This window comes from Sturnira hondurensis, unplaced genomic scaffold (assembly GCF_014824575.4).
Source record: "Sturnira hondurensis isolate 20B ecotype Veracruz unplaced genomic scaffold, ASM1482457v3 Scaffold0008196, whole genome shotgun sequence".
NCBI lineage: Eukaryota > Metazoa > Chordata > Mammalia > Chiroptera > Phyllostomidae > Sturnira > Sturnira hondurensis.
The window spans coordinates 8,321,152-8,347,725 of record NW_028080827.1 but is presented as its reverse complement, the minus strand read 5'-3'; the positions used below and the strand labels follow the sequence as shown (position 1 = coordinate 8,347,725).

At 37.1% G+C, this 26,574-nt stretch overlaps 1 protein-coding gene across 2 annotated transcripts in view; it reads left to right on the top strand.

Annotated features, from left to right (window-relative positions):
• The window catches only part of WDR72 (WD repeat domain 72), a 203,859-nt gene that overhangs the window by 135,921 nt on the left and 41,364 nt on the right, over positions 1-26,574 (top strand). The gene's annotated exons all lie outside the window — the stretch shown is intronic.

The window sequence follows — 26,574 nt, the reverse complement described above, 5'->3', positions numbered from 1 at the left end:
AAAATGTTAAGTGTACTGGTTCCCAACTTGTCTCAATGCTAGCACCTTTATAGTTAATATTTAGTAATTCACTTTCATAACCCTAAAATAAAGTTCCTAAGTAATATAACCTATATACTGCATATAAAATGTAAAGGGAAAAAACAAAGAGTGACTAATTTGTAGGAGTGTGGGTCTCAGTAGGGAAAGGCTTGGGCATGACTGGGCTGAAGGACTAAAGGACGTGTCCCACTGCTGAGAAGACAGCAGTTACTAACGCAGGCCCTGCCCTTGTACCATGCTGCTGTCAGTGACATGGGTGTCCACACGGATGTTCTTGATAAAATTCTGGATAACAACAGCGGCAAAATATGGCCGTTCTTCGATATACAGGGTGGTGGCCCTCCTTGGAAATTCAGGGTGTGTTAAACACCTTGAAATATTCTTATGTGTAAAACCAAGTTAGATTCTGGGCTCAGGAAATTGCAAACAGAGCTTTCACTTCCACGGATGGCCAGTGACTATTTGGAAACCAGGTGGAATATCAGACAGCTATTCATTGCCAAGGACTGTGCTGAGCATTGCGGGATATCTGGCAATTCTGTTCTGAATGCCAGTAAGTGTCTCCAAATCTGGGGAAACCTGTCTCTCACCTCGGCAGTTTCCAAAGCCTTCCCCTAGGGGGCAGTACCAACCCTGCTGAAAAACACTTCTTTCAGAAAAGGGATTCTGTATGTTCTGAGGCCTTTGTTTCCACTTCTCACTTTTTAAAGTGCACAGGAAGATGAAACAAATTAGTAACCCCCAACTAATTCATGAAGGTCTTTCCTTAGCTCCCTGTGTTTGCTCCACCTGCGTTGTTGATGCTTTGGCCACAGTATTTCTCAGACTGTGTAGTAAATAATGTATTGCGGTTCTGCCTCCGTTAGAAAAGAGCATCTTTTCCTGTTCTCTCACTTTTATCTTTGGCTCTCAGCCTAACGTAGAGTCAATATTGTTGGCTGATTAAATAAACAGTGCATGTTACTAAACTGCTAAGCCTCCTCCAAGGAAGTCATCAAAGAAAACTCCAAAACTTACAAGCAAAATTAAATTATTTTATAATACAGAATAAACACAGTACACATCTTACAATTTAAAAATTAGATGATCAGCTATTTCCCAATTTGTGGACTGAAGAAACTGGAAATGAGAAAAATGGGTGGAAAATGTTACACAGGTAGGTTCATTAAATGATTGGGGAACAGAATCAAAACTTTGGCTTAGCACATACTAATTTTTGCTACATTTTATCCTTAAAGTCCTCTTAGCACTTAAAGTACATATATTAACATTATTTTTGAGAAGTTCCTAATACCCTTCGTTATATACAAGGTATACCCTGTAGTGTCTCTGCACCAGAGTCGGGAAGAACCAACCTGACGGATCACCCAGCCGGTAGGGCCACCCAACCATCTTCTTTGAAGATGTTACGTGTTAGGTGTTCTTTTCCCAAGCTATCCGCTACAAATCTGAGAAGGGTATGGTCCAGTTCCTACTCTCTAAAAGGCTGAGTCCTGGAAACATAATGAGGCCACAATGCAGTACGAGATACTGAAGTTCACATTGCTGGCGAAGCATGGAGAGCCACTAGTTGCCAGGGGATGATTTTTAGAGGCTTCAGACAGGAGCAGACATTCACACGTACTTGGAGAATAGCGCTGTGGCAGACATGGAGTGATGCACTGCTGAGTTCACTCTATGAGAAAGGACTGCTTGCCCAGCCGTGAGGAGTGTGACTGACAGCTTCCAGCTGTTGGCACCTCCAGGATCAATCCCTGCATTGGAGCAGAGGTCAGACTTTTCTTGGGACAATGACTGATCAAGATGGTATTGTATTGCTGGTGTATACAAACCTCTTTACAGCCAATTTTGGCCTGGAGTTTTCACTGGGCTGATAGAGACTATCAGATGTGCACAGTGAATAGAGAGCTCCTTCCCTGATTCTGCTTTTGCCCTTTTCCTTTCTCAGGTGTTATTCCCAATATACTTTTTACATTTCTAACTCCATCTTATCTCTTCATCTGGGAGCACCCAGCTGACCAATGGGAAAGAGCTTGGTGTGAGAAGCATATTTCAGGCAAAAGGAATAAAGGAGGACAGACACAGGACAGGCAGGTGTTCTGGTCAGAAGATGGGGCTAAATTTGGTATGGGCAGGTTATAGGAAGTGAGCATGCTCCAGTCTGGATCCAAAAGGTGAGATGCCTAGAAAGCAAAGATTCTGGTGGGGGGATTTTCCTGAAAAATACTGGGAGTCATTATAAATTCTTTTAAGAGGAAAAATGAGACATTCCTAGTGCAAAGTAGGGAATGAGTAAAGCAAGAGACACAAAGAAACACTCGTGTCTAAATCTTTTCAAAGTATTTCTCTGTTTAGTATTTGACTTGTAAAGCAGTACTTTTTTTCTTAATTTTTTACACAATTATTAGTGCAGGTGGAAAGGCTTTTTTTAATAAAGATTTTGTTTATTTATTTTTTAGACAGTGGTGAAGGGAAGGAGAAAGAGGAGAAAAACATTAGTGTGTGGTTGCTTCTCATGTGCCCCCAACTGGGGACCTGGCCTGCAACCCAGGCATGTGCCCCAACTGGAATCAAACCAGCGACCCTTTGGTTCTCAGGCCTGTGCTCAATCCATTGAGCTACACCAGCTTGGGTCTTTCTTAATTTTTTATTGCTAGGTTATTCAGATGGATTATTAGTGCTTCATATTAGTGCTTCATTAGTACTTTCATGGAGAAAGTACCTTCATGTTACGTAGAGGAGAGAAAGTTGCCTCTTTGCTTTCAGGCCAAACAACACTGAGTGTTCTTTACAGTCATCAGAGTTGCTATGGTTCTTGGCACAAATCTGAAGTGTATTTGGCCATTATTTCAGTCTCTTGAATCAGTTACAATATTTTTTCTCAATTTGTATGCATTAATATTTGGTCTGATTTCTTATCTTCTTTGGACACATTTCTAACAATTACCATTTCTTAACAAGTTTGGGTGTTACCATCCACTTTTGTCTTTTATGTCTTTCATGTGTGTGTATTTATGAAGACAATGACCTCCCTTTTCACAAACAATCTTAACTGAAACATTAAGTAAGACCAGACTTATTCAGCATTTAATAAGAGATATTTTCCACACATAGAATATATTATCTCTTTACCGCTTAAGAAAAATCTCAATTTAATAAAACTGTATTTCAGCAAAGTATGGTAACTTTGAAATGTGCTTTTACATGTGTTTATATTAATATCAATGAATAATTTCAAAGGTTAAACTTTATGATCCATCTCTTCAGCCATCTAGTTCAGTCTCAAGTCCTTACATCACCTGCTTTCCTTAGGCCATTGATTTATGTTTCCTTCAAATTGCTGAGTTTGGGCAGTATCATTTATTTTTTAACATAACATGCCCTACACTTTGAAACAGTATTTTGGAAGGTAATGGTGAAATACTTATCACACAGTGTAGAATTGCCTGCTCCCCTGTGTGAACCGGCCACCTACCCATTAACATGAGTCTGGGGTTCTCATTGTACTGAAAAGGAATGAGAGACTTTGATCAGTCTCCTTTTCGGTAATAAAGACATCAGGGAAACCTCACTTGGTTCCTACAGTGTGTCTGTGTTTAAAGTGGAGAGATGCACAGGAGTTTTTAGAGTTTTCTTAGGGATATCCTATTCCGGGCTCTCTAACATGGCTAAAGACCATCGAAAATGGACTGGGAGGGAACAGCCATTTGGGGACCCTGAAAACGTCTGCTTGAACACTACTCTCAGAAATTAAAAAGAATTAGGTGGACTAAATTCAACGATCTTTTTCTGGTAGCTACATAATGCATTTCTTTGTTCAAAAGGTTTGGGCTTGTCTCTTTATTTCTCTTTGCAAATATTAAATGAAGTAGGTCCTCGCCAGTGTCATTGAGAGAAAAAGTAGGGCACGGTACACTTAAGTGCCTTTACCACGTTGATATGACTTGTTGCAAAATGGCCTTAGACTAGATTGCATGCTCCTATTTGCTAATCTCAGATTCTTTTATGTAAATCACACTATTTCATGGGGCATTATGTGGAGGATAGAATTTACAAAAGAATAAATGTATTTATTTATGAAAATTGATGCATTTCCTTCTAGCTAAATGCAAGCCTTTCCCTAGGAAGATATTGCCATTTTTTTTATTTTCAATGGTTCATTTTAAAGAAAATATATTACACATTTAAAAATGAGTTAAACTATGTCTACTGTTAATGGCAATCCACTCTTATGATATTCATATTATAAAAGCCAACTATTAGTCAAAAATATAGTTTGATGAATGTCCTATGTTTATAAATTGAAGATAGTCATTTCATTTCTTCCACAGTTAATTTGCTTTAAATATTAGTTTATTATATATGTTTGCTTATATTACAAGTATTTCCAGTAAGCAAACACAAATCACTTTTATATTTAGCATTTAAAATGTATCTTAACTTGACCATTAAATCATCTATTAAATATTCAATTAAAGTGGATTTTGATCCATTTTTAAAAATTAGTGGTCAGGTATTCGGGGAAACAAGCTTGCAAGATATTTCTAAAACGCAATTCACTTCATTTCTTGTTCTGTATATTTTGTCAGAGAACGCCTTAATGTAACAGAAATCGGATTTGGTGTGTATTTTTACACCAAATCAAATTGTGCAGGCGCCACCCTCAGCTTTCTCCAAAACACTATAAAGGATAAGATTCCACCATGGTATAGCTTAAGAAAACAGCGCAGCCCTGGAGGAAGTCCATGCGTGGAAAGCGAAGCTATAGGAATGTGTTTTACTGGAAAACCATGTGTTTTATAATTACAGAACTGGATTAAAAAAAATAAGTTTACTTATCTGCATTCTGTCTGCTTCTGGAATCTGTATGTAAGACATATATGTTTTTTTCATAGTCATTCTGTAGGCATAAATCATAAGTATAAAAGGTACTGAAAAATGTAAGAATGGAACTGCGATATAGTAGTGACTAATGGTGGAAAGCACTTAGACGCTCCAGTGGTAACAACTGTATGAAGAGGGTGAAGGCATCATAAGTCATTTTATTTATGGCAATTGGCAGATTTCCCTTCCTAGTTGTATCAAATATAGTCTTACTTTCCCTATTCTTTTCTTGCCCAATCCTTACTTGTCCAAATTCACAAGGCATAATTATACATTTTAATATTTTTAATCTATTCTTTTAATGTGTAGCAGTAATCCAAAATTACTCTTTTACCAAATCAGATGTGAAAATGTCAAGTGTCCTTCACAGGTTTTGTCCAGGATAAAGTACTGTTTCAGAATAAGTTATAAAATTTTCCATTTTTGATCCTAGAGGAAAGAGCTGTGTGCTCCTCAAATACACAGTTGCTTAAATATCTGAAAGTTCCTATAAAATAGTTCCTACACTATGAAGTGAATTAGGTTGTTTTCCTCTGTGTATGGGATCTTCTATGCAGCCAAAACATAGAATGTACAAAATACTAGAAAAATAAAGCCAAGTTTCACCAATTACTTCTATCTCATAGGTAAAGCATAAACATTTCTAAAGATCTTTACCAATAACTAGCTTCCTTTTGTTATTTGAGAAATGATATAAATTGGTGTGTTAAAAGTTTGCAGGCATCTAAATCTTTAGTAAAAATGAAGTAATCAATCAAATAAAACTACCTTATTAGTTTAACTGATAACATTTACATATTACAAAGTTAAAACACTGAGATCAAGAATATTTCAATGAATTATGGGCTTTGAGATTAGGCAGATCAGTGACAGTCATAGAAACTTTTGGTCTCAATGTCCAATTCATTTTGGTAGATTGTTTTGGATAAGTTGTCATGAAAAAACGAGTCATCCTGATAAGCACAATGGCACTTCAGTAGCATTTGTTTGTATAATTTTACATGAGTGGAATATCTACTGCAAACATTAAAACAGACAGACACAACCTCTTAATCAATGATATATTTATAAATTTAAATATAGGTACAGATATTTATCTTGGATCTGCACAGAAAGAGTTTTATATGCCAGCATAAATCAATGTATTTATCATTTCCAAGTTTATTAAATATTAGTATAAAAGTTTGCCTTTTATGACCACAGTTCTTTAACAATAGCAACATTACATATATTTCTAAAAGAAAATTTGAATCATGTGATTGTGTAATTCCCTCTGAGACATGCTGAGAGTCCATGGAATGCAATTTGTAAACCGCCGGGCAGGTTCACGAGGAGACATTCTGCATCATCTCCTCTGTACACCCCTTCACCTAGTACAAAACTGTGGCAGTGCAACAAATACTTGCCTAATTACCCCATTTTTAATGACCACTAATAGTTGTCTGTTTTATTTTTAAAAAGAAGAAGAGGAGGAGGATGAAGAAGAAGAAGGAGGAGGCCGATCTCATGATATGAATAGCGTAAGCTGTTGTCTGGCTGCCATGTTTTAAGACTTACGTTATAAATCACATACTCTATCAGCTCAGAATGTGGCCTTCTGTTTCTCAGCTCCTCTCGGTTTAGTGCCCAGATGGTGCCAGGCAAGCTGTTGACTTTCACAGAAAGGAATTCCAGGAAGTCGTCCGAGTGGGCCATTTTCCAATAACGCTCCCTGGCGTGGACTCAGTCCGGGGCTTTTTTACAAATGGCTATTACACTGAGATCATGATGAGATTTCCTAGAAGTACCCACAATGCTTTTCACTAAATTTTTAATTCGAAACTTTTTGTAAAAAAACGGAGGTTTCTCCCTGCATTCTCAATGTCACATAACCATTTGTCAGTACATTTTAGTGCCCTCTTAAGGTGCAAAAGTACTTAGATCTCTTAGAGACACGTTTTTTAAAAATTAATGATGATGATTATTATTTTTACTTCATATCATTGTGTTTTATGTGTTAGGCTTAAATTACACTGGATTTTTATATCTTACTTTAAGATGCTTGGAGAACATGAGTACTAAATTATTAATTATTGCTATTAATCCTGTCAGTCATCAGCAGTCACTGAGAGTTTACAGTGGGCAAATGTCGCAGTAAGTACTCTGGACCCTCGGGAGCCTGTGTAGGGTGTGCTCGCCTTAGACCCGCCAAGCAGCACCTGCCTCTGCCCCTGCCCCTGGGGGAATCTGAAGCACACAAAGGTCCTGGGGAATTGATCCAACCACCATGTTAGCTAGGGTGGAATTTGAGTGTAGAGACATAATGGAGTCCTCAGTTCCACCTCAGACTAAGGATTGACTCTATATATTGGACTCTATTCCTCGATCTTTCTGTTGTAGGCATTTGGTGTTTACTTGATTTTTAATGTCTTTATGGTGAGACCAAGGGATGTTAAGATTAGTATAGTACTTATTAAATGAGTGGCACTCAGATGAAGACTTATATGACCTTTGAGTTGAGATCATTTAGAAGTCACTGAGTCTAAACGTTTTGTTTTTCTGGCTAGGGACGTGAAGCTCAGAGGCTCAGTAGGGACTTAATTAAGGTCATACAGCTATGCAAAGAAGGAGATGGTAGACAAACCCAACCCTTTCTAATATTTTTGATTTTTAAAAGTGCTTGGTGGTCCCCATTTAATATTTCCTTCTTTTCCTCAAGTTGTTCTTATTTGCCAGTCAAGCTTATTGTTTTCCCCAGCAAGTGGTCAATGAACCACACACAAAAGTATACGGAAGCTGGGTTGCCTCCGTGTAAGTCGCACTTGTTGGTATTAGTGCACACAGATCTAGATGGAACTTAGAGGGCTTTTTTCTGTTTTCCCCCTTCTTATAGGCTTCTATCTTGTTTCAACAAGGTCATTAACTAATTCTGGTTAATGTATTATTAGAGTAACTGGCCCTAGAGGCAGTTGTCTTTAATAGCTGAAGTGACCCTATAAAAACAAATCTGTTTATATTAACTTCCCTACCAAGGGTTTATATTAACTCTGGAGTGGTGCAATGCCCACCAAGGGTTCTTCTTTACGTCCATCTAAACATCCAGACTCCCAAGGTGATGCTGCACCACACCTGTCACCTGTCTACTTGGAAGGACAGAAATTAAGAACCACAGCTTGCCTGCAGGGCAGCAGCAGGCCTTCCTCATTGAGGGCCCTTGCAGCAGCCCAAAGTCATCTTCTGTGGAAGTCACCCTCCTTCGCTGTCTTGTATCTTTTGCAACAATTCATAGGCATGGCTTACTGGGTCTACTCAGAGGGAAGACCAAAGCCACGATATCCAATGTTAATGGTTCATTTATAGTTTATCCTAATGCAGATGCAGTTTACCAATGAGGGATTATTTTTACTATTAGCAGTGTCACCTTGAGATGTAGTTGACATTGTACCTTGTCAAGTTACAAAAAAACCCATCTAGAGTTAACCAAAGGTCCAGTTCCTATGCCTAAAGGGAAAAAAAAAGATTGCTGTTGTTTTTATTTACTTAAGCACATGTGGCTTCCTTTTTCTCATAATAAAGTATGCATCATTTAAATAAATCACAAGAATCATTATCAACTGGCTGCTGGATGCCTCTCTAGTCCCATCTTGCCCCCTTGTATCCACCTTGAATTCCACAGTCCAGCCCAACCAAACCCTTTCAGTTCCCCCAAAGGACTTATCCCACTTGGCTTCCCACCTTTGTATATACTGATCCATCTCTCATTTATTTATTTTTAAAATGAGCCCTGAATCATGCAGTTTGTTGCAGCATTGCCCCATCTGCTGAAAAGTCGTGGGCTCCATTGTTGGAAAGTAAACATACTTCTGATGTACATACCCTCACTAAGGGGATGGAAAACTCAGACCCAAACCCAGGATTCTTATTCACCCTTAATGTAGTTTCTGAAGTTTGGCCTGGAAACTAAAGAAAAGAAATGTTTTCCATTAAGGTATCATATACAGATGCATCTGCGAGGATAATCACCCTTTCCTGGAACTACTTTTCCTGGACTTTATCACATGAGTTCCAACATAATGTGGTAACAAGACACACAGTAAAATATACCTCTGACCAGCTTTCTTAAAGGTACAAAAAGTACACTTAAATATGATACTTTTTATATCAACCATCTATAAAATCAAAGAACATGATATTGAGCCATAGCTCAGAAGCCATATCTTCAATTGACTAGATAATGTGGTCCAAGACATTATTTTCTGATGGTCTGAGAGTGTAGGGACGGAATTTGGAATTGTGTAGGTAAATGGATAGTTAACATGCCCATTTAGGCCTTTTCTCTCAAATATCAAATATCTTAAATGAGCTTTGGAGAGGTCCTGGACCACATTCAATTCTCAATCAAACTCCCTTAATAAGATTTTACAGTGCAGAAATTCTTCCTTGCTGATTAAAAGGAGAACTATAATTTTATGAGTCAGGTACTGACCAAATTTCTTACATGAGGAAAGACAGCATGTTGGAACCCAGCCATGAACAGCCTGGTGGCTTACAAGTAGCATCCCAGCCTTTTGGAAGGAGCAATAGATCTCTTCATGCTCTGATGTGTAGAAGTAATTTCTACACTGCCAAGTTTTAGAGCTCTATAGCACAGGTTCAACCTGGTCCTCCGTATATGGATTCTACTTGATTTATTCAACAGTACTTCATGGAAAAAAGAATTTATTACTATTTAAAAACCAAGAGACTTCACAGGATGTTCTGGATGTCTGGCTTCTCATAAACTATAGCAAGAGAGGACACAATTGCCACTTGATGCAATAACATTCGGCTGGAGCTGGGTAGCAGATGGCTATGAGAGGCACCCTTTTCGGAACGAGTGTGTGCTCTCCAGGCCTCCTTCACATCAACTAAACTGGCTTTACTCCGTGTTCACTAGGTTCCTACAGGAATCTGAGTTTTTGACTTGCTCATCATCATAAGGCTGTAGCTTGAATAATTCTATGTGTATCTATTTGTAGGGTTGGGAGAGGAAGGGAATTAATATTTAATGAGTATCTAAATTTTACCTAATATGTCATAGGCACTGTGCGGGTTTCCATGTGTACTAAAAGGAATAAGATACAGGACTACTTTAAGGTGTATCCTTTGCTGAGGACAGAGGGAGCCGCTGCCCTGAACCCACCTGCTTCTGGAGAGCCTCAGGGGGGTGGGAGGCACTCTTGCTCATTTCTTTTTTCTGAATATCCTTAAAATTTAATTTCAAAATGTTCACCTGCTGGTACCTCAAAGGGCCTGGGAAAGGTGTTAACCACAGGGGATCCTTTCAAGTGTGATTATCTTGTGAGGTGTGCAGAGCATACCCTGGTTGGCTTGTCCCCAGCCATAGTCTTGTACTTTGAGGCATAGCCCCCGGTTCACAATCTGGAGAAGGTTAGGTATCTGATGAACTAACAATAACACAATGTCATATGGGCTATTTTAGAAGTGTAATTGGAATAAGTTTCACAGGTGCATAGCACAGGCTTGGAGTGGGATGGGGCTATTTATGAAAGGTTTTGTATGCTGTGCTGTAGGTACCGGGAAGACTTCAGATTTATAATTTAGAGACTTCTCAGTACGGTAGATGGATCAAAGGAACTAAAGCAGGGAGACCAGTTGTTAAGTATCTGTGTAGCATGGGCTTCCACAGCAGCTACTGAAATGCACAAATTAACACTATGCAGACATAGACATCAGCACTCTAATTCAGTGTTTATCATTCCCCAATTTTAGTAGCAGCTCCAAAGTTATGTGTGCTTTGCACATACCTTATTTAATTTCAGTGACGACTTTGTGAGCTGACAACTATTATCTCCATTTTACTGATGAGGAAACTGAGTTCAGTCTCCCTTCTAAGATGTGTGGCCTTTTGCATAAAAACATTTATGCATTGAAATTTGTATTTTTAAAAAATATGCAGGTTGTACCTTTCAAGTATCAACATTTTAAGACTTTTAAACCCTAGGTTAATTGTTAAGCCTGGTAATAAAGTTGTGTTAGAGGATACACCGGGTTACCACATTTCAAAACAGAGATGTTCGTGCTAGTAATTAAAGTTTACTTGCAGAGCAATCACAGTTTTACTTCAGCGACAGAGCACGTAGCCAATAGTATTGATTATAGCCGAATACATAAAGTGTCAGCCCTCAGATAAAAAGCATCTCCTCACATACTGTGAAAACTGGCCATGAATCACTTCCCTTGAACATCAAAGATTAAACCCACATTTACACATGAAAGTGCATGCTCACTTGGCAGTTTTCAAATACAATTAGTAATGATTCTCCTGTTGCATTTGGAACATACGATAGATATGTCAGTACTCACATGAAAAGAAATCTATTCATTTTCCTATATTGCCTTTGTGAAATCTAAACATACAACCATATATACATTTAAATATATATATTACTTCTAATTTTTAGCTACCTATTTAAATGCATTCTAAGACAGTGTCTGTTGGAACTTTTCCATGCTTTGAAGTACAGGTTGATGTGGGATTGTTTCAACTTTACCTAACACCACCACCATGAACACGTATGTGCTCCTTCTCCCCTCCTCGCACGCACTTGTTCACATCTGAGTGCAGAGAAAATATATGGATTATATTCAACAACTATATCTGTTAACTTGTTTCATAAAAGTACAAAAGGAGGAGGAGGAGAAGGTCTAGATTTTATGTCATTTGTTATATAAAACTGCAGCATTTTGCATTAGAAACTCTAAAATGAAAGAAATGTCTTCTCAAGGAAAATATTTGAATACTAAGGCAGTCTCTTTAGGAAAATTTTAAAATAAAATTAAATGCATTAGAAACAGTTGACTTAGAATGTCTGTAAGACTCTATAGCTACATCTTTTTTTCCTTTATTCTGAGATGCATGATTTATATATTTCTGAAATCTAGATGCCTCTTAAAGATGAAGAACATGAGCTTAATGAGCATACAGATTTTAGCTATCTTATTCATCCTCTTTTCCTAGTACCTAGGTCAATGCTTGTTAATATTAGGCTGTGTGAAAATATTTGTGATATGAATCTCAGTTAAAGACAGTTGCCAGTCGCCCAAAGAGTGAGTGCCATTGCCTACACACGAACTTAGCAAGGGCAGAGGGCACCTCATCACTCCATTTTACCTTGTTTGAAGTATTTGCACTTGTAGTGTTCCATATCGCTAACCTATAAATTGTTTGTATTTTAATCATTACCTAACATCTTCAGAAAAATTACACTGAGATATAGAACTGAAATGAATAGTGCCTTGTATATAGAAGACTACCTGTCGCACGCACATGGTGAAATATGATTAAAGACAGTAGAAATGAGTCAGTCTTTCATAAGAGACCATCGGATTTTCAATCTGAACATATCCTTGTAACCTACTCATGCATCATAAAGGATTGACAAGTTTCCAGCTGACTTTTTTTTCTATTAAATTTATCTTTCAAATCTACACATTTTCCCCAATCCTGTTGCTTAGGCTGCAGTCATCTTTCACCTAAAATTCAGTAATTATTTTCCAAATGATATCCTTTACCCCTTCAATTATGTTGCACAAAGAAGCCAGAACATTCTTTCTAAGTAAGAAAGTCTGATCCTGCCTTCTGCCAGTTATATGCCTTTCATGACAATAATCTCCTCATAGCTGGCAACTATTTCATTGTCTGCCATCTCTCATCATTCTGTGGCTCACATTCTATGTCCTAACCACATTGAGCTCTTTAACACTTCCTCAAATGTGTCATGTTTTCTCTCACTTCCACCCTTGTACAAGGATCTGTTTAACATTCTGGGACATATCCTTCCAGAAAAGAAATAAAAGCAAATACAAAGCTATGACATGAACAAATAGAAGTGAAAATCAAATCGTGCTTTTAAAAGTTGATAAAGGAGCCCTGGCTGGTGTAGCTCAGTGGACTGAGTGTGGGCCTGCAAACCAGACAATCACAGTTCAATTCTCAGTCAGGGCACATACCTGGGTTGCAGGCCTGTTCCCAGCAGGGGCCAGTTCCCAGCAGGGGATGCACTAGAAGCAACCATACATTGATGTTTCTCTTCCTCTCTCCTTCCCCTCTAAAGATAGATAAATAAAATATTTTTTAAAAAGTTGATAAAGGAGTTAAAATTATGAGCAAAAGTTAGGAAAAGCAGCTAATTGGATGATATTGTACAAAAAGACTACAGCCAAAATGAATAAAAAAAATTCTAGCCACCGAACACACACAGGGTTATACTTCAACATTATTAGGATATTGGAAAAGAGAGAAGCATGTGTTGCATAAATAAATGTATTTTGAATTGATACAAAATATGAACAATTCAGGTGGAATCTCCTTGAGCCTCACCACACATTTAAAATAGATGTTAATTTGGAATGAAGAGACATGCACACTCACATACACATTTTGGGGGGTTGTAATTTGGATGAAATGAAGTACTTAGGAAAAAGAAATAAAGTTAACTTGGTTGATATTTGAATGTTACCCCCAAAAAGATATGTAGAACATTTGCTATCGGAGTTGGTTGCAGTCCCTAGTTGGAATCCATGACCATGGAAAAAACGCTCCTGATTGAAAACCTGCCCCCTCTCCCTTGTCCCAACTCCAACTCTAAGGTCACTCGTTTTGGATATAGGAGCATAATGGTGGTTTTCTTTAGCTGGATTTCCAATTAGTAAAAATCCAGTGACTGTGAAAAATTCGTATTTGTGGTGAAATAATAGAAAATGTGGTTCCCTGAAAAAGAGATCCCTAATTATGGCTGGATGCTGGAGAGGTGAGAAGTGTTTCCAGACCAGAAGTACAGGAGACCAAAGCCCTGAGCTTCACCGGCCCCCCCCCAGTGTCAGTTCGTCCCTGAGGCAGGCCACCCCAGTAGGGTTTGCAGCTTCCCGGGCATCTCGAGTCAAGTCACCTGCTAAGGTCAATTGTCAGAGAAAGGACAGAGTTTCCTGCAGCAGTGCCCCTACTCTCTCCCATGGGGAAAAGCAGTCATAATTTTGCTGAGGTCCAGTTTATCAATTTTTTACTTTTATGGGTTGTGCTTTTGGAGTCAAGTATAACCAGCAACTCTTTGCCTAGCTCTAGACCCTAAAAATTTTTCTCCAATCTTTTATATTAATAAGTGTTTTAAAAAGTTAAGCTTTCAGTGTGAAAGGGAGAACATGTATCTACAAAAGCATATTGTCCTGTGTGAAAGACCAGCTCAATTCTACTGAGTTGTTGAGTGGGAATTATCTTTATACACCTTTCTTTAAAGACCACAAAGACCATTTACTTTAAATGTTCATCGTTTTCATAGTTTATTTTTCCTAATTCATTATTATTACAGAGATAAATAAATAAACCAAAATAAAAAATATAAAACAATACAAACTATATTTACTCACTCATATAATGGCATCCTAGAGGGGCATGATGAATGAGATCTTTACTCTTATGAGAGCAAACCTGAGTACTCTGAGAGGAGGGGCTTAATTAAAGCTATAGCCACTTTAAAAATGTAAACATCTCTTTAAAGATGTCCAGGTGGCTCATATCTTGTGGTATCCACATTCTCCATTTGGTCTTGTGCATGCAAATAAATGGCTCATAAACCTATGCCAAGATATTAGATGGGATTATTGGTACATGGGATTCTCATGACCCGAATGGGTGATTCAGAGTGTATCTATTGTATGATGCTATCAGTCTTGCATCTCTATTTAATACTGTGTTTTAGCCAAATAGACACATGCTTTGATAGTATTAGAGTAGACAGCTCTCAGCATGCCTGTCTGGTTGATGCTTTCTTTCCCCACAGCTTTGTCTAGGACCTTTCAGAGAACTGGAACCTGTAATGTAGATACATGACCTACAGCCATGTAACCTCACAGCCCTAGTCATCTCTGATTGAACTGAGAACGGGCAAAGATCTGGGACAGATGAGATTTTCTGTCCCAGAAATTGGGAGGTGAGAATGTAGAGAGAATGCAGTTTCTATTTGATGTAGATCAGAATGACCACATAAAGACAGGGGTTGGCTATAGTAATTCAAAGCATTGAAGGCCCATCTGGAGAGAAAGAGTAAGAATGAGTACATGTGCAGAAAAGAATAGACTGTAAGTTCTAGAAAGAAGAAAGGAAAGCTTGGACTCTCGTGTATCTTTCAATAAACTCCCCATTATGCTTAAATACTCTGAATTCTTCAAATTCTCCTAATTACCCTTAAGACAAATCATTAAATATTTGTCTTAAGTTAAATATTATTTTACAATTTAAATATATCATAATTTAAAATTACCCCTATTTTTAATGCTTAACTCCAAAAAGCAATGGAAGTTTGTCTGTGCCAATAGTATGTTTGAGTTATACATGCTTATATTCTATGTTGCATTGATAGAAGCTAAATACCCAACTCCAGAGATGCCCTACGTGTGGAGTTGCCCTACGTGAGTGAGATGCTCTATAGCCCTACTAGACATGACCAGAAGGGCTTTTAGAGCAGGAATTGATGAGGAGCTTTCACAGCCATAAGGCGGAAGAATGACTAAAGAAAATAGAAATGTTTTGCCTCAAAAAATAAAACTTTAGCATGAGAAACATGGTTAGTGACCATCCTAGTGAAAAAGGGGAAAATTGTTACTGTTGTTCCCGAAGCCAGAATGAGGACCTTTGCTAGATATATAGGAAGATTTGTGTGCAGTATTTAAGCAAAAATATTCAAACACTTAGATCTATGGAACGATGGGACAAACAGGCCACCTCGTTAGGCAGTGAATTCCCTGTTAACTGTTCTAACAGTGGTGATCAAGAAGTCAGAGGCACTGTTTTGGGTCTGACATGGGCTGGAAAATCCCTGTTTCCACTCCATAGAAATTGATTTCACTATTCTGAATATCTTAAGGATCTGCAAGATCAAATACTTAACATCCTTAACAGGAACTGCTCTTTAAAGCTGCTGCTGTTGGTTCCAGGATTCAGCATCAAAGTAAAAATAATAATAATAATAAATAAAGCTGCTACTTCCACATGCACAGACATATGTGTAGTCCACACATAAGTGACTCACATATTAAATGGTGAAGAATTCTTTTGCATTTGATATAAATGAGCCCACCTACTTAAAAATTATATATTTATTGACAAATATTTATAAATTAGGTAGACTTTATTACTCCAAGAAAATAAACTCCAGAAAAAGTGCCTAAAATCAAGACTTCATTGGATGCATCCTAAATAATCAATAGTTTTTCTTTTCTTTTTTTTTTTTTTGTTTAAGACGACTGTGTTTGCTGTATTCAGGTTAGCGAGCAATTGATGTTGAAGATAAAACTTGACAGAATGAAGGAATATTGATATTTAGATATTTCTAATAGAACTTAGAAATAATTATTTCAGTGCTTTTATCTATAAAATATAAAATCTTGCCTAGTGATTTAAAATTATTTATTAAAACTTTAGATATTAATTTAACTTCAATGTTAATGGTATGTATTAGGCATCTAATTTTTTTCAGAATATTTTAATAACATTATAATTTTATTTATACAATTGTCAAGGCTTCTGTTCCTGTAAAGAGCAGTTTAAACACATAAAAATGTGTTTAGTCCAATCATACATTTTAGTCCAATCATACATTTTTAGTATAGGTATATTCAGAAGTGGAATGTGATTTGCTAACTTAGGAGATATTATTTGTAGCTTACAAGATGGATTCTATATGTTAAACAAGAAAATCTCATGACCATCTCTTCAGGTTGTACCATGCACTAGATACGGCAGAGACTGTGCCTCCACTTTCAGAGAATGAACCTCCCTTTAAAAAGAGGCCTTCCTCTCCCTGAGGAGGGAGTTTCAGAGAGTGGGCAGGTTGGAAATTCTGGAGACTGAATCCATCAATTGACTGACAATGCCTACATATTCTTTCCCCCAAATATACCGTATGAACTGCATATTATACAGTCTAGGCAGCCTCAGAAAATCTATACTCATTTCTTGATTCCAAATGTGAAGGTCGCCCTTAAACCTAGAAAACTCCTGGAAGGATTTACAGGGAAAATATAACGAGACTGATTTTCTAACACGTGTTAGACACACAGCTCACATAAACCTTCAGGTAGCCCTCACAGATTTATACGAGGTGATGTAGGAGAATTCTAGCCATTGAGTTCAACTCTCCTGCTTCTGAGTTATGTCATGTACATAGGAATCACTCCCAGACACTCTCCCGAGACTATAGCCATTGCCTTTAAATCCTCAGTTTGACACTTTTCTGCATGGTTATTAGAGCCTTAAAGAAATGTATCGGGACTCTAGCCCAGCTTAGGGAAAGTGATTTTCCCCTAGACTATCACCTCTATGAGATAGTTCTGGTGAGGGGGTGTTAATAACCTTCTTTTTTCTTGCATTTGGGAATAGTTCGTGAATATTTTTTTCATAATATATGAGAAGTCTTAGAAATAAGGAAAAGAATTAATAATTCATTTGAAAAGTAATTAAAAATGTTTTTGCTTTAGTTGGTTTTATTTGGTTTTGGAGATAACATTTTCTTCAATACCATTTTCTTCTGGCTTCCTTTCTTATCTCTTGGAGTAGTCTTAGTCTCACTCATGTTCTTCTCATCTTTGGCCTGTTCCTGAAACATTGCTCCCTGGGTGAGCTCATCCATTCTGCTGACTTCCCAGCTACACACTGACGATGCCCCATTGACATCTCTAGACCAGACTGCCCTCCTGATTCTCAGTAGAAACATCTTCTGCTTTACCTCCCACTGGCACCTCAGACCAAAAATCAATTCATTTCCCCTTCCCATTTCTTGCTTTCAGATTTTAAGTCTTCATGATTTCCCATTCTCACAGACAGCAATGACATGTCCCTTTTTCTTTACACCATGAGTCCAGTCAGTTGCCAAATTCTGCCCATTCTACCTCTTTGATAAACCTCAATTGCATCAGCTTTTCTCCATCTGAGATAGGATATTGCAGTGGTTAAAAGCACTTGCTCTGAACTAATACTCTCCTGGATTTGAATCCCACGTTTTCCATGAACAACCTACATAAAATGCACAACTAATTAACATATGAGTCTCAGCTTTGTTTTATTTATGTATATATCTGTTTATTTACTTGGTTTGAAATCAGACATAACAATCACTATGCATCAATGCTGTTGTAGGTAATAAATGAGATAATGAGTGTACATGCTCAGCACAGATTCTGGTATATAATATATGCTTAATAAATATCCTTGCCCTTCCACATCATCCATACTGGGCTATTTCTTTTCAGCTAGCTGCTGCATAGCTTTCTAACTGACCATCCTGCTTCCTGTCTTATCTACTCCGATCCATCCATTCTTCACATTGCAATGAGAGCACACCTTTCTAAAACATAAGCCTAATAAGGTCTTTCCTCCTCTAGAGACCCTTGATTTACTCCCCAGTGTTCTCAAGGTGAAAGTCTAACTCCTTTTTTTGCAGAGTAAGGAAAGAGTTTTTTCATACCTTGCAAATTAATACAGCCTCATGGGGAACAATTTGGCAAAATCTACCAACATGTTAAATGCTAATGCCTCTTGACTCCAAAATTCTACTTTTTGGAATTTAACATATGTGCATATGTTTGAAATGGCCTAGGTATAAGTTCATTCTTTACAGTACTGCTTATAAGAGCAAAAGCTTGAAAATAAACTAATTGTCCTTCAGGAAGGGAATGGTAAAATAAACCATGGCGTGTGTATATAATGGATACTATGAGGGTATTTACAAAAAATGAGATATGGCTCAGTCGCTAAAATATGCACATATTTTGTCAAAAAACCAAGGTGAAGAACTGTTCAAGTGTGCCTTGCTCTTTAATATGTTAGGATAGGGCACTAGGAATATATACTTGTAATTCTTATATATACACTTAGCATTTATGGAAAGACACACAAGAAACTGTTAATGGCATCTTCTCTCCAGAAAGAGAAATATATAGCTGGGGAGAGGATGGAAGGAAAACTTTATTGCCTAGTTTTTACACATTTTTTTGCATCCACGCATGTTCAAAAATAAATTATTAAAGAAGAGAAGCAGACATCTTTCATGACAGGTTCCTTCCAAGTCCTTCAAATGCATACCCTGTCTATGCCACTTAAGCTGCCCTAGGCCCCCAAACTCTCTCCCACACAGGCCCCTTGCTGGAAACGCTTTCCGCTCTCTCCCCAGATTATGCCTGTGAAGTGTCTATTTTTCTACCACCTTTTCCCTCAAACTTTTTTTTGCTTTTAAGATCTAGTAAAATGTTTTTCCTATATCCCACAGCACCCAGTATTTACTCCTTGCACTTAGGAAACTCTTTTGCAGAGCCATTGACCATCTGCATTAGAATTATCTGGAGTGCATGGTAAAAAGGAAGGTGTCTGAGCCCAGCACTGGACCCACTGACTCAGAATCTGGGCTTTTGAACCCCTTGAATTTACACTTTTTATAAGCACCTGGGTGGTTTCTCTGTGCATTAAGCTCTGTATGGTACTTTCCTGTTCTCTTGTCCGTCTCTTCCCACTAGGCTGTGGGCATTGCTGTATCTTCATCATTTTAATCACTTAGCAGTGTGGCTGAAAATAGGAGTGAATAATAGGGTGAAATAATTTATTATGCTCCTGAATAAGACTTTGGCTAAACCAGCAAATATTATTTCTGTGTTACCAAATGTGGATACTAGTGATAAGAGCAGCCACATGGTAGATTCAGACGCAGGCACTGGATGAAAGCCAGGCCTACTGTTTTCTGTGCCAGTCTCCTCTTAAGGCTGTTTGATTGACCTGGAGATAATTTCTGTAAAGTTGAATTTCAAATTCTACCTTCTTTGATTTTGAGAAAGGAAGCAAACAAGTAATACATAGCATGTCTACTGGTGATTTACATATCTTTAAATAGTTCTGAGATATGAGATCATAGCACAGCACACAACTAGAAATTTTAGATAGACATTTGGAAAAATGTAAAACATTTTAAAAGTAAAAATTTAAATTATGAGGAACAGCTGATATTTTTAGTTTATATTCCTGTCTTGTAATACGATATAACTATTCCCATGTGAATTTGACACAAAAATATTAATTATAGTATTGGGCAATTCTAGCCATGCTGAGATGATAACCATTATATACCTTGTTTATTAAATTCCATTGCAGATAAAGGTGCCAGCAATAAATTAATGACTGTTGTAACAGCTGGTCTTTCTGGGTTACAAGAAAAATACCTTGACATATTTTTTGACTCTGTGATTGGTCTACATTTCAAGGGCTTAAATTAATCTTCAGAAGATCCTGAAGAATATCTTCCCTAGACACTTCACTTATACATCAAGTTGGCCATGTTAGCAATCTAATCACAAACCTGTAATTCAGTGGACAACAATTTCTTATTGTGAACAGCACAGTGGCTTTTACTATCATTTAGGTCAGCCCAAGATTGCTGATGCACCGTATGTTTCAGGCCAGGGATGATGGATGGCGGGCTCCGATGCCCATCCCTAAGTGATTGGAAAGATTGAAGACACACAGTTCACTTAAGCTTGCTTACTATTACATCAAGTAATCAGTGTGATAGGCAAGCCTGTGCTTTTTATGTCATCCGACCAACTCTCTGCTGGAACAGTATTTCACATTTAAAAAAAGTCTTAAGAATTGTGTTCTAGCTGACATTCCTATTACCAGATCAAGCAGCTTCACCTCAAACCTGGGTGTTAATGGACATTTTAAAACACCTTTGTTATAGCCAGCGGGTCTTGCTTTTTTTTTATTATTATAACAGCTCAAGAAAAGTACATGTCATTGAAGTTGTGAGTGAAAGATGTAGTTTTGTTTCCTTTAAACTTTACTCAGGCCAGGAAGAGAAAGATGCTCTTAAAATGTCATATTTTCTATGCCTAATTTCCCACCTAATAAATTAGTCTGCTTGTTAACTTTAAGTCATAGAGTTGCGAAGATTTGTCTTTGCTAAAATGGATTTATATAAATATGCCATTTTCTGAATCTCCTTTGACCAATATTCAACATAATAATTAAGGGCATCTTCCTAGCTACTATTCTATTGTATGGGAGATTTCTTTCCAAAGTCATGAAGAAAAACCAAGTGTATATCTTAAATTGTCAATTTTGCACTAAGAGCATAAATCACGGAGATATACTCAACAAAATTCCCTTGCTTTTATTGTTTCAGACATTATAATTTATAACTTGAAGCAAAACATTTCATGGAATAATTAAATGTATCTTGATATGATTTGAGTAACTTAGGGAACACAAAGCAGAGAAGACCTTAAAATTGTTCATATTGCTCATTTATTTTCTAAACAATGTCATAATGTAAATTTCTTTGACTTCTAGAATACTTGCATTGCCTGCCATCCCACACCAGGTCTAATTTCAGCATTGTAGAGAAAAGAATGTCGAACTCCATTTATCTCTCGGGAAGGGTTTGGCAGCAGGAGATAGAAAATCACTTATTAAAGTTTTATCTTATTATCAATTCTAATTAACATAGTTTATATATCACCAGCTCTCTGTCTCTTTTTCTATTTTCATTTATATGAAGCTTTTCTATTTACACAAATGATTTGAGGATGCTCATAATGAAGACAGGTAACACAGTAAGATTCATTACAATTAAATTGGCCCAGGGATTCTTAAAGCACAGACCAGCAGTATCAGGATCCCCTGGATCTCCTTAGAAATATACATTCTTGGTGCCCCACCCGAGACCTGAATCAGCAATCTGTGGTTTAACAAACACTGTAGTTTAATACATAATATAGTGTGAGCAAATTCACTTTCATTCTAGGGTCTAAACCAAAGCTAGGAACTAAGGAGGACACACACACACAGGGGTGTGTGTGTGTGTGTGTGTGTGTGTGTGTGTTGAGAAGTGAGGTGGCAATTAAGAGAAAACCATTTTACGGATTCAGAAAAGCTGCAAGAATTGAATACTCAAAGATTTTAGAGTGTAAGCTCTGTAGTTAGAAACAGGGGGTTTAGATTCCTGGATATTCTGCTACTGAGGAGCTATCTGACCTTGATTATTCAACTCCACCTAGTTTCAATTTGATTATATATAAAATGGGGAAAATAACATTGCTTTGAGAATTAAATGGGAAAAAAGTGTATGGAAGCTCACTGGAGTGATTAGCATGATATAGATGCATATTGCTTTTTAACTTATTCTTTGTTGCTCCTAATATAAAATAATTCTATTTTAATTTATCCCATTTAGGACAATATGGATGGACCTTGAGGGCATTATGCTAAATGAAATAAGTCAGAGAAAGACAGACACAGAGAAAGATAAATACTACCCAGTATCACATATGTGGAATCTTTAAAAAAAGCCCAAAGGTTAAACTTATATAAACAAAGTAGAAAAGTGATTGGTTGGGGGTGGGAGGAAATAGGGAGAGGTTGGTAAAAGGGTACAAACTTTCAGCTGTAAATAAATAAGGTTTGAGGATCTAATGTAAAACATGGTGACTATGGGGGCCAAAGCAGGAGAAAAAAATTAAAAAAAAAAACAACAAAACATAGTGACTATAGTTGATAATGCTGTATTGTATAATAGAAATTTTCTAAGAGAGTAGAACCTAAATATTCTCACAAAACACAAAGTAAATACGAGCTGGTGGATAATTAACTGGATGGGGGAAATCCTTTCACAATTTGCACATATATCAAATCACCAGGATGCTTTAAATATCTTTAAATACTTTAAATATCTTACAATTTCATGTTAATTAATTATATTGCAATAAAGCTGAAACTTGACAATATATTATAGTTGACGTAAAAAAATTCAAGTTAGCTACTTGAGCTTCCTAGCAGCTGCTCCATGAAGGTAAACACAACAGATTACCTAGCTTTGCACGTAGCTTTGATTGGAGTGGTGGTCCCTATCTCTAAATGCATGTTCGAATCACCTGGGGAGCTTTTAAAAAATGCCAGTGCGTGAGCCCTGCTGTCAGACATTCTGATATAATTGGTCTGTAGTGGGGTGGTGGCATATCTGTTTTTTAAGAGGTCCTCAGGTTAACCTAAAATGCAGGCAGGGATGAAAACTACTGCATTAAGGCAGGGCTTTTCAAACTTGAAGTGCATACAAATCACCTAGGGAACTTGTTAAAATGCATAGTTCTTACTTTTGTGGGGTGAAGTCTTCGGATAGTCTGGATTCCCCAGGGGACAGGTACTTTGAATAATAAGGAATTCAGGTATTGGGAAATATGTGAGTTCCTAGAGAGAAACAATTTTTTTCTTTTTGGCTGTGCAAGAAAATAGAGCCAGATATACTAAAATACACGCTTGTTTTCTGTAGAGGAATACTCTGCTGATAGCTTTAAACAAAGTAAAGTAGTGTTTTACTTTGATTATATTTTAATAATTACTCTGCTTTATATTTATATTTTTATATTTGGGGTAAAAATTTCAGCTCGGAACATATGAATAGCTTCCACTATCATTGTTTTTTTCCTAAGGAAATTTTATAATATAGTACAATTCCTAATTTTCTTTAGGGAGAGGAGTTACAATACTAGGTTTTGGTCATACACTTCCATTGTAGAAATACATCCTTGTCAGAATGAATTTCAGATGAAGTCCTTTTGTTGAATGAATGTGCTGTACCAGTTCGCTCATTTATTACAGATAGAATTTCAAGTGTTCTGAAGAACACAGTTTATGATGTTCAAAGTCAAACAATACAACTCTATAATGTGGCTAAAGAATAGAAGGTGAAAATTTATGATGTTCTAATGTTAAACAAAGGACTATGGTAACCATATCTTTAGGGAGTGAATCTGTTTTATACCATGATGTATAAAGAGATAGTGTGGAAGAATATCATCTATTTAAGTAACTTTAGACCAAGTCTCCTAATTTTTTCTCTCTTTCCCTCTCTTTCCCTCTCACTCTCTCAGACACATAAATAAGACTCTCTCTAGGAGAATACAAAGTGGTTATCTTGAGATTAATAAGCATTGTTGGCAAAATCCAGCTAGAAATAAAGATCATAGCATTTTAATATTTCCTGTTAAACTCCTTAACAAAACAAATTTCAGTCACTGAAACCTACTAAAAGCAACTTTTCAGTTGATGGCCTCTCTTAAACAATCCTCCCAACACTGTCCTTGACCTATTTAAAACTCATTCCCTATTTTAAAGCATAAAATGAAAATAAGAATAAATACAGCATCCTCAAGATAGACGATAGATAGATAGATAGATAGATAGATAGATAGATAGATAGATATTGGGTTGACCAAAAAGTTTGTTTGGTTTTTTTTTCATAAGATGGCTCTAGTAGCACTTAGTTGTCTTTAACTTTATTCAAAACAAATTTGTTAGATTGGATCATGACAGCTGTCATATCAGTGTGCATTTGAAAAGAACTTATCAAAATATAGTGAATTTTTATATAGCCATTTTAATATTCAAGATGGAAGAAAATACACAGCACTGTTAGCATATTATGCTTTATTATTTCAAGAAAGGTAAAAATGCAACTGAAACACAAACAAAGATTTGTGCAGTGTATGGAGAAAGTGCTGTGACTGATCAGACGTGTCAGAAGTGGTCTTCAGAGGTCCCTGCTAGAGATGTCTTGCTTGATGATATTCCAGCATCGGGTAGAGCAGTCGAAGTTGGTAGGGATTAAATGGACACATTAATTGAAAACAATCAACATTAAACCACTTGCAAGACAGCCAACATACTCAAAATATACAATTCAATGAAGTTATTGGTGAAAATGAAAAATGTGCCTTTTATTATATGAAAAAAAACTGAACAGAATTTTTGGTCAACCTGGTAGATAATAGATAGACAGACAGATAGATAGATAGACAGATAAATGTAGCATCTTGATTCTTTTTTTTTAAATTTTATTTATTTACCTTTAGAGGAGAAGGGGAGAGGGAGAGAAACATCAATGTATGGTTGCCTTTTGTGTGTCCTCTGCTGGGAGTTGGCCTGCAGCGAACTAGCCTGCAACCCAGGCATGTGCCCTGACTTGGAATCAAACCACGATCCTCTGGTTCACAGGCCTGTGCTCAATCCACTGAGCTACACCAGCCAGGGGCATCTTGATTCTTGAGGGAAAAAGTCACCTTGCACATTGGGGCCATGGTACTGAAGGAAAACGTGAGTCTGCTCAGGAAAGCACACTGTAACAATCTTTGTACCACTGTCATCACAAGAACTGTTGGTAAGGACAACAATAACAGCTTCTAACCAGCGTAGACTTCTGTACTTTATGATAAACCTTTTTAAAAAAAATTGTGAGGATGGGAGACTCCCCTATGTTAAACACAATGGCTGGTTGGTCAAGTCAGTGGTGTGCATCAGCAAGTGGCAGAATACAGAGCAAGGTGCAACCTCAGTCTGGGCCATAATAAAGTAGCTGTTCATCTGTGGTCAGAGAGCACCATGAAAGACCTTGAGTTCTTTCATTTTATTTTGCAGAAAGCCATCGGACAGCTTTGCATCATCTAGCCCTATCAATCAAGGACCTCAACCACTGTTCGCTGCTGAAAGCTTTCCTGTTTGGCTCTGTTTTTTCACAGACAGCTCAATAACTTGTCTGTGGAGCTGTGATAAATGTGCCATGTGCTTCTAAACTGTCTCTTTAACACTGGACTGCATTTCCACTTGTAATGCTTGTGACTAATTGCTTGTATCAAAGGCTTTTTATTTATTTGTAATGATTATCCAATAGGCTTATCATTTATGTTTCTCACTTCTCTTCATGAAGTGGTTTTATTTTAAAGTTGCACACAGCAGACTGTCAAGGCACTATTAATGTAGCAGCTCTTGCTCAATGAATAAGCTGTCAAGTTAAGAGAACATAATTGGCAAACCCAAGTATATAACCAGAGCAAGTGCACACTCCTAATGATTTTTCTTTCTCTTTTTGTGATCCCTGCACATCAGCCATAGTTTTAAACACCAACTTCGTGGCCACCTGCTGTGGCTATTGCAACGGAAATTTCCTAGTGTTTTGTTCTCTTATGTAAGGACAGTAGCCAGGATCACAAAACCTTCTTATTTGGGCACAACTGCCAGTTTCTGCTAAAGAGGCTCAGAATAGAGCTATTATGGTAAATGAATAACTTCTCACTTTGAAAGAAGGTGGTTCCTTTAGATGAGGTTGGAGGTCAATGACAGGGCAAGGAAAGGAAGCTCATATTGCAGCTGTCTGCAAATGAGCTTTTCGTACAGATACTGTAAGGAAAAATAAGAGTCTATTGGGGAGACTGATCCTCACCTAATCTTTTAAAAATGTATTTTAAAAAGAAAGGGGAATATGAATGCTTTTTAAAAGGCTTTCTTTGTATTTTTGAAAAAATCTATACGATTACCTTCACTAAATATTGTTCATATTGGGGATGAAAAGTACAATATTTCTGCTTTGTAGCCCATAGTTAAAAAGGAAATACTATGACAGTAGCAGAGTCCATGTCTTTTAATCCTAAAAAAATAGTGCTAATAATCAAAGAGAAGAATATACTAGCAAGTTATAAATAAATACTCATTTTAGGTTGCTATTGTTTTTTAATTGTATTTCTTTTGATTAAATGCTTCGTTTGGTTCATAGATTGGTAAACCAAACAGGTAACTGCTTG